Raw genomic sequence first — 9,312 nt, 5'->3', positions numbered from 1 at the left:
TGCTCGGCGAGCTTTCAATGGAAGGGAGTCCTATAGGGGGGCGGCACCTCCATACGGCTCTACTAGGAGCCTGGGGTCCCCTTATAGGGGTCATTCCCCCCCCCCCCAATGGAAGGGAGATCCTATGGGGCGGGGGTCAGCCACCTCCATCGGTCCTATAAGAAGACTGGGGGTTCCCCTATAGGGGTCATCACCCACCCCACCAATGAAGGGAGATCCATGGGGGGCGGGCAGCACCTCCATACGGCCCCTATAGGAGCCTGGGGTACCTCCTTATAGAGGTTAATTCCCCCCAACAATGGAAAGGGCCAAGTTACCTCCATACGGCCCGATAAAGAGACTGGCGTAAATTGGGGGTCATCCCCCCCCCCAATGGAAGGAGATCCTATAGGGGGAACAGCACCTCATACGCCCTATAGAGCCTGGGGTCCCCTATACGGGTCATCCCCCCCAATGGGAAGGGAAGATGCGGGTTATTGGGGGGGGCAGCACCTCGCATACGGCCCTTATAGGAGCCTGGGGGGTCCCCTATAGGGTTCATCCCACCCCCACAATGGAAAGGGGCCAAGGTACCTTCCATACGGCCCTATAGGAGCCTGGGGTCCCCTATAGGGTCATCCCACCCCCAACAATGGAAGGGAGATCCGTATGGGGACAGCACCTCCATACGGCCCTATAGGAGCCTGGGGTCCCCTTTGGGGTCATTCCCCCCCCCCCCCAATGGTAAGGGAGAATTCCTTATAGGGGGGCAGCAACCTCCATACTGGCCCATATAAGAGCCTGGCGGTCCCCTTATTAGGGTCATCCCCCCCCACAATGGAAGGGAGATTCCTATGGGGGGGGACATCACTCCATTACGGGCCCCTATAGGGAGGCCTCGGGGTCCCTATTGTCCATCCCCACCCACAATGGGAAGGTAGATCCTATGGGGGGGCAGCACCTCCAGTCTGACCCTATATAGAGCCCTGGGGGTCCCCATATAGGGGTCATCCATCCCCCCCAGTGGAAGGGGCCAAGCAAGCTCTATCCGGCCCTATAAGAGCCTGGGTTGCCCGTTAGGTCATCCCACCACCCCAATGGAAGGGAGATCCCATTGGGTGGTGGCCAGTATTCTCCCATCTGACCCTATAAGAGCCTGGGGTCCCTTTTAGGGTCATCTCCCCCTCCAGTGGAAGGGGCCAGCACCTCCATCCAACCCTATAAGATCTGGGGGTCCCCATTTAGGGTCATCCCCCCCCCCAATGGAAGGGAGATCCTATAGGGGGGTCCAGCACCTCCACCTGACCCTATAAGAGCCTGGGGTCCCCTTTAGGGTCATTCCCCCCTCCCCCAATGGAAGGGAGATCCTACAGGGGGACAGCACCATCCATACGGCACTTAAGGAGCCGTGTGGGGTCCCCTATAGGGTCATTCCATCTCACCCCAAGGGAAGATTGCCTAAGGCGGGGGCTTCCGCACCCTCCATCTCTGACCCTATAAGAGCCTGGGGTCCTCCTCTTCCCCTACTCAGGTGCATCCACTCCCACCCCAATGGAGAATTCCTATAGGGGGGAGTCCAGCACCTCCATCTGAACCCGTATAAGAGAACTGGGGGTCCCTCTTTGGGGTCATTCCCCTCGCAACAAACAATGGAGAGGGAGATCCTCATGCGGGGGCGGCAGCACCTCCATACGGCCCTATAAGTAAGCCTGTGTCGGTTCCCCGATAGGGGTCATTCCCCCCCACCAATGGAAGGGGAGATCCTACTAGGGCGGGCAGCACCTCCGATACGGACCCTATAGGAGCCTGGTGGTCTCCCTTTAGGGTCATCCATCCCCCCCAAATTGGAAGGGAGATCCGTATAGGGGGGCAGGGCACCTCCATCTGACCCTATAAGACCTGGGGTCCCCTTTCAGGGTTCAACTCCATCCACCCCATGGAAGGGTTCAGCACCTCCACCTGAACCCTATAAGAGGCCTGTTGGGTCCCCTTATAGGGTCATCCCCCCCCCACAATGGAAGGGAGATGATTTCCTATAGGGGGCAGCACCTCCATACGGCCCTATAGGAGCCTGGGGGTCCCCTATAGGGTCATCCATCCCCCCCAATGGAAGGGGCCAGCAGCTCTATCCGGCCCTATAAGAGCCTTGGGGTCCCCCTTTTAGGGTCATTCCATCCACCCATGGAAAGGGAGATCCCATTGGGGTGCCCAGTATCTCATCTGACCCTATAAGCAAGCCTGGGGTCCCTTTTTAGGTGGTCATGCTAGCCCCCTCCAGTGGAAGGGGCCAGCACCTCCGATCCACCCTATTAGATTCTGGGGTCCCAGTTAGGCGTCATTCCCCCCCCCCAATGGAAGGGGAGCATTCCTATAGGGGGGTCCAAGCCACCTGCCACACTTGACCCTATAGAAGCACCTGGGGCCCTTTTAGGGTCATTCCCCCCCTCCCCACGAATGAGACAACGTAACATGTCCTTGCACAGGAGGTGGCAGCACCTTCCATCACCCCTGGCCCCCACACCCATAGACCCAAGATAACTCAAATAACTGAGGACAGCCTGAGCACGGTCCCCATCACTCGGAGATCAACCCCACCAACACAGAATGGAACAAGACGAGTGACGACTCCCGCCAAAATCTCGGGAGCTAACCGACACGCACACACCACGGATCATACAAAATCCAGGAATAGAACACAAAAACCGACCAACCTCACTCACTAGGAAACATATCACACCGAGACCTAATTTACAGCACGCCCAGTCCCCTTTTAGGTTCTCACCTCCCCCCACAACCTCCACACTGATAATGTACGTGGCCGGCAAAGAAATAACCCTGCCAAATACGGCACCACCACTCCTACGAGGACTGGAGGTCCCCTATAGAGGACGTCATCCCCCCCCACCGATGAACCACAAAATGGACAGCGGAAGAATCCGCTCAAATACGGGGATCTCCGGCGGGACAGAGTCACCTACTCATGACGGCCCAGTACCTTAAGGCACGACCCCACCTGGCCAAAGTCCGTCCCAAAAAAAAGAAGATCATAAGAGGGCCTACAAAAAAAATAAACCATAAAATCCCACCACCAAAAATGGAGAAGAGAGATCCACAAAAAAAATTGCGGAGTCTGCCCAGCACCAGCATAACAAATTTACTGGCCCCCTATATAGAGGACCTGGACGCTCCCCTTTAAGGGTCACATACGCATCACACCCCCCAAGTGGACAGAAGCAGAGACACAGCAAGCTCTATCCGGCCCCTATAAGAAGCCTGAGCCCACCCCACCGGGTCCAACCAAAATATAGGGGTTCAAATCCACACCCTCCCCCCAAATTGGAAAAGGCCAGCACCTCCAAATACCAACCCCCTATATGAGATTTGGGGATTCCCCTTCGTAGGTTCATAGGTCCCCCAAAGAAAGGGAGATCCTTTAAACATAGGGAGAGGGTCACAGCAACCTCCATCTGCACCCTATAAGAGAAGCCTGAACCATGGGGTCCCCTTTAGGTTCCCCATCCCCCCCCTCACCCAATGGAAAGGGGCCAGCTACCTCCATACGGCCCATAGGAGCCTGGGGGTCCCCTTTTAGGGGGGTCATCCATCCCCCCCAATGGAAAGGGAGATTCCTACTGGGAGGTGCCCAGTATCTCCAATCTGACCCTATAAGAAACCGGGGGTCTCTTTAGGCGTCATCCCACCCCCACAATGGAAGAGGGTCAGCCACCTCCATTCCAACCGATTAAGATTCTGGGGTCCCCCTTTCAGGGTCATCCATCCACCCCAATGGAAGGGAAAATACCTACTGGAGTGGTGTCACAAAAAAGCCAACCAAATAACCATTCTGATCCCTATAGAAAGAGCCTGGAGAAAAGGTCCCCTTTTAGAGAGGTCATCCAAATATCTATACCCAACAAGGAACACAAAAGAGGAGGATTCCCATTGGGTCAGGTGCCAGTATCTCCAATCGACCCTCCAGAAGAGCCTGGGGTCCACTCCATTTAGAAGGAAGTCAATCATCCCCACTCCAGACATAGAAGGAGCCGCACAGCACCTCCATCCAAACCCTATGAAGAGCCGGGGGTCCCCCTCTTAGTCACAAATTACCCCCAAACCCGCCAATGGAAGGGAGAATAACCTACTGAAGGAACCCCGCCCCGGGTGCCAGCAAATCCGTCAATCCTCCGGCACCATTCATAAAGAAGAAAGCCCTGGACCAAAAGCGGAATCACCCATGAATCCAGGGTCATCATATCGCACGCCCAATGGAAGGTGAGATTCACCCTAATAGCCACGACGAGTAGCCAGCCACCATCACTACCCCTCTGACCCTATAAGAAGAAACCTGGAAAAACAAAAAAAACCAAAGAAAATGGCCCCAAGAAACGTATAGGCCTCCAAATCTATCCACGCCCCAATAGGCGCACCAGGGAAGATACAGCATAAAAAAAAAAGATAAAACATAAGCAGAGGAACGCCCGTCGGCCAGAAAACCTCACCCCCGCCTAGAGGAAAACACCATATTAAAGAGCCCCACCTAGTCCAGACGGTCCCTTGTTTATAGCGCCGCATCACCACCCCGCCCCACACGCCACAAACCCCAAAAACCCGACAACATCATCGCCAATCCCATCTTGTCGGGCCTTTAAATTCATTGGAAAAGATGAAAGGGATAGGAGACCCAAAAAGGTAACCATACGAAAAAGGGCTTAACCACGGAAAGGAACGGTTTTTTCCAACTAAGCTGAAAAAAAGGCGCAATTAAAAGGACCCGCTCACTTTGCTTTGCTGGATTATCGTTAGGTTTCCTTATATAAAGTTACACTGGAAAAGCCATAATAAAAACCCCCACAGACTAGGAATGAAATACTGGCGGACCCTAGCCAACCATTAGATATGGTACTGTATAAACTACCATTGGAGGTTCAAACAATGGAAGAACACACTAGAGCTAGCCCCATATCACAATACCGGGCCCCTGAGCATCCTCACCGCCCTACCCCACATAGGAAGTATATACTAGGAGAGTCCTGGGCTCATCCACCAATCCCCCCTTACCTATTAGGGAAATCATATATAGCAAGGTCTTCCATTCCCTACCGCCACACCCATATAGGGAAGTAGATCTGGGAATCAACCCCACCGGAATCAAATGGGTCGTCCCCCTCCTTCCCTATAAAGGGAGATCATATATAGGGTACTTCGCCAATCTCCTCCCACAAACTATAGAGGTGTAGCAATTAAGAGGCCGGGATCTTATAAAAGAAAGGACTCCACCCTACACATTCACCCCTTTACTCAGAGAGAGTCCATTTGAGAACCAACCGGTCCTATCCATTCCTTCCCAATATACGCGGACCAATTCTGGAGAGTAATCTCCCCCTCCTCCCTGTAGAAGAATTCATATTAGCTCACGATTCTTCACATTCACTATACCCACAACATATCAGAGACTAACAGTATATCACGCGGTCTCCCTATTTCACTCCCCTATAGGGAGGCATCTTTCAGAGGTCTTCCCCCGTTCCTTCCTAATAAGAGCGGAGCCCCAATTTGGAAAAAGAAAGGTCCTACGGAGTCCCTTCCTCCTCCCATTAATAGAGGAGTAAGCATTTAGGGTCTTCCCCATCCAAAAAAAAACACTGCTATCCCATATAGGGGCCAATTTGGCGGTCTCCAATTCCCCCTTCCCCAATATGGGAAGCACCATTTGGGGTCTTACCCCCTACAACAATCCTATTATAGAGCAGTCACTTCTAGACGGATCTTCACATTACTTCCCTCAAATAGGAGCCAAAATTCCCAATGGCGGGTGATCTGCCCTTTCACACTCTTCCCTCCCAATAGGAGACCCCTATTGGGAATCCTCCCACCTTATCACTTCCCAGTATAAGGGGGATACCACTTTGGCACCGGATCTGCCCCCTACCTGTCCTCACACAATAGAACCATTACGGGTCAGATATGGGGTCCACACTACCCCTATATTACTATGCACCCACAATAAAGGAAAACAGTATTTTAAGCGCGTACATCCCACATCCCCCCCAGTAACTAAAGAGGACATCAATTTAGGGTTCAGGTATATCAAGCCACATACTGCCAAAAAAATGTAAGCTTCCTCTCGCTATGGTAGGGGCACTCACACACAAAATGCCGAACATCTTCAGGACTGAAAACAACAACAGGGGCACCAAAACCACTGCATTACATCCTAGAGAACCACTAAGGGGCAATTGTACAATCGCCCACACAACCTCTGTATAAACCACGGAGCCAGCAACATCTAATTATGATGCTGTGCTAAGGGATTTCGCAAAAGCTGTTAAAATCATGACCACTAATAGACGGCCCACAAAAGCAAAAGCTGTAGAACTAGCCACCCCCCTCAATATGGAAAGCTACTTCGAATCGACTCGCCTTGTAGGATAGCAAAGCGTCTATGCCTTACCAAATAAAGAGGCATAACTAATGCTGCCCCCAACAAAAGGAGACCAAACCAGCGACGGCCAACCCACTATGCTGCACGCTTATGGAAAAAAAAACTCCCAGCACGTGATCGAGAATGGGGAAAGGGCGAACAAAGAGTAGAGATCATGAGCAAGCCATATAGATAATCTCGGAAACACACACTAAAGCAACAGGATGAATGCCAAGGGCACACAAGTAGGCAGAGAACATAATGAGAAGGTTAGGCGGAGAGAAGCGGCAATACAGGTAAGAGTAGGGTAAGCGCGAAAAGCACAATAACGCAACCATAGCCCCAAGCCGCGTGAAGAAAAAGAAGAAAGTGATTAGAAGAAGCCGAGAGTAAAGGATGTGAGGGGTAATGAGGGGAACTAAGACACCGATAGGGAAACAGAAAAATAGAGAGGGGCAGAACCGACACCGGGTAGTGAAGCCAACAAAAAAACCTTCAGACAACCACCCAGCGCGCTAGGGGTATTGGGATATTAATCACACACAAGGGCACAGACACAGGAAGCACACGTACGTCAGGCAAACCGTAACAAAACAGTAGGGGCTCTAGGTAAAAACCAAAGAGCGCAATGCAGACGCAGAGAAATCATAGGGGACAAGAGGCAACACAGACGAGATAAGGGCAAATTGATTAGCGCACACGGAACACCTAGGAGATAGGCGCGCCAGGCAAAGAAGAGTAAACGGTAGGGGAAACAAATATGGGAGGACCCTGATAGGAATGATAAGACGGAAGTGAGGGACAAAAAAGAGGGCAGAGGAGATAGGAAGAAGTACAACTAGGGGCACCCCGCACAAGCATCAGCGGGTAGGGGTAGGGTAGGGGTTAGGAGGGTAGGCAGTAGTAGGAGGTTAGGGGCTGAAATAAGCGGTCGAGCAAAAAACAACCCTAAGACACAGAGAAAATCACGATACGGGGGAGGACTATATGGTAACGAGGGTTGAGGATAGAGAAAGGACGTAAAGAGCAGGCTAGGAAAAGGCACTAAAGGAAACCCCGGTGCAAGGGTGAGGCGCGCCCTGAAACATAGGCAAGGATAAGGAAGGAATAGGGTAAAGGACTGAGGCACCGGACCCATAAGCAACTACTTAGAGAGATAGGCGGAAGAGACCTCAAGTTAGGGATAAGCGGGCAACCATAGGACACAGCTAGCCGGGCATAGACAAAGGCTTAAAGGTCAGACAAGCATAGGGCTCTAGGCTAACAACACCAGGGGTAGTGGGAAAGGATGACCCCAAGCTACGCGGAGTTCAGAACGACACCGGTCAGGAAACGGGTAGGAGTTAGGGCACTTGGAGGATAGAGGACAAAACGGTAGGGGGGGTAGACGTAAGGGCTAGGGACAGCCAGAGTTAAGAGAGAGCCGACTAAGGGGCAACAGTTGCAAATAAAGGGGGAAGGGATAAGACAACACCGAGAGGTTAAGAGAAGAACAACGGCTGAGAATCCTCAAACGATAAGCCTACCCGGGATAGGTAGAAGGTCCTCCGACCCCAACCAAAAAGAAGAGAGACCTTAAGAGATAGGGTTGGCAGGTTGAAACCATAGGGAGAGCAGAGAGAAAAAAAATAAAGAGAATAATCGAGGATAGAGGTAGGGGCCCAAAAAGAGGGGAGAGGGAGGGGAGCGGTAGGGGAGGATAGGGGTAAGGGGTTAAACGGTGTAGGAGGTTTAGGGGACTGAATGAGGGATAGGGGTAGAGGGTAGAGGGTAGGTTTGGGTTGAAAATAGGCGCTTAGGGTGCAGGGGTTTGCGAGGGTTTAGTAGGGTAGGGGAGGGGGAGGGTTGGGGTAGGGCGTAAGTGGGGTTGGGGTAGAGATAGGGATAGGGGATTGAATTAGGAGGAGGGGCTACCCTACCCTTCTCCTACCCTCACTATGCCCTCCCCCCATCACCCCATAACTTATAGGGCTCAGATCTCACTGTGCCCCCCCCATCCATCACCCCATAAGCTCACAGTGTTCCTCTGTTGGCTCCTTGTGGGGCACAAAGGCTCTTTATGGGAAGGCAGAGCTTCGATCCTACAGCATCAAAGAGCCCCATTATACACACAGCCGGCCCTATAGGGTCAATAACAGCTTCAATCCTACAGCATCAAAGAGCCCCTTTATACCAATGGGATCACAGCCCTATAGGGTCAATAACAGCTTCCCCTTTGGCAGCCTGAGATGTTCCAGTTGGCCCTATTCCTATTAGGAGGAGCACAGCATGGCTGAGACCCTAAATGATCCCTATAGGGGAGGGGGAGACCCCAAATACCCCCTATGGGGCAAGAAGGGAGGACCCAAGACCCTAAATGGTTCCTATGGGGAAGGAGGGGGAGACCCCAAATGGTCCCTATAGGGAAGAAAGGGGAGATCCCAAATGGTCCCTATAGGGAAGGAAGGGAAGACCCCAAATGCTCCCTATAGGGAAGGAATGGAAGACCCTAAATGATCTCTATAGGGAGGAGGGGGAGACCCCAAATGCTCCCTATGGGGAAGGAAGGGAAGACCCCAAATGGCCCCTATAGGGAAGCAGGGGAAGACCCTAAATGCTCCCTATAGGGAGGAGGGGAAGACCCCAGACCCCAAATGCTCCCTATAGGGAAGGAAGGGGAGACCCTAAATGCTCCCTATAGGGGAGGAATGGAAGACCCTAAATGATCTCTATAGGGAAGGAATGGAAGACCCTAAATGATCTCTACAGGGAGGAGGGGGAGACCCCAAATGGTCCCTATAGGGAAGGAATGGAAGACCCCAAATGCTCCCTATAGGGAGGAGGGGGAGACCCCAGACCCCAAATGCTCCCTATAGGGGAGGAATGGAAGACCCTAAATGATCCCTATAGGGAAGGAGGGGGAGACCCCAGAC

This window comes from Coturnix japonica, unplaced genomic scaffold (assembly GCF_001577835.2).
Source record: "Coturnix japonica isolate 7356 unplaced genomic scaffold, Coturnix japonica 2.1 chrUnrandom636, whole genome shotgun sequence".
NCBI lineage: Eukaryota > Metazoa > Chordata > Aves > Galliformes > Phasianidae > Coturnix > Coturnix japonica.
The sequence above is the reverse complement of the archived record's forward strand: the minus strand, read 5'-3'. Positions refer to the sequence as shown.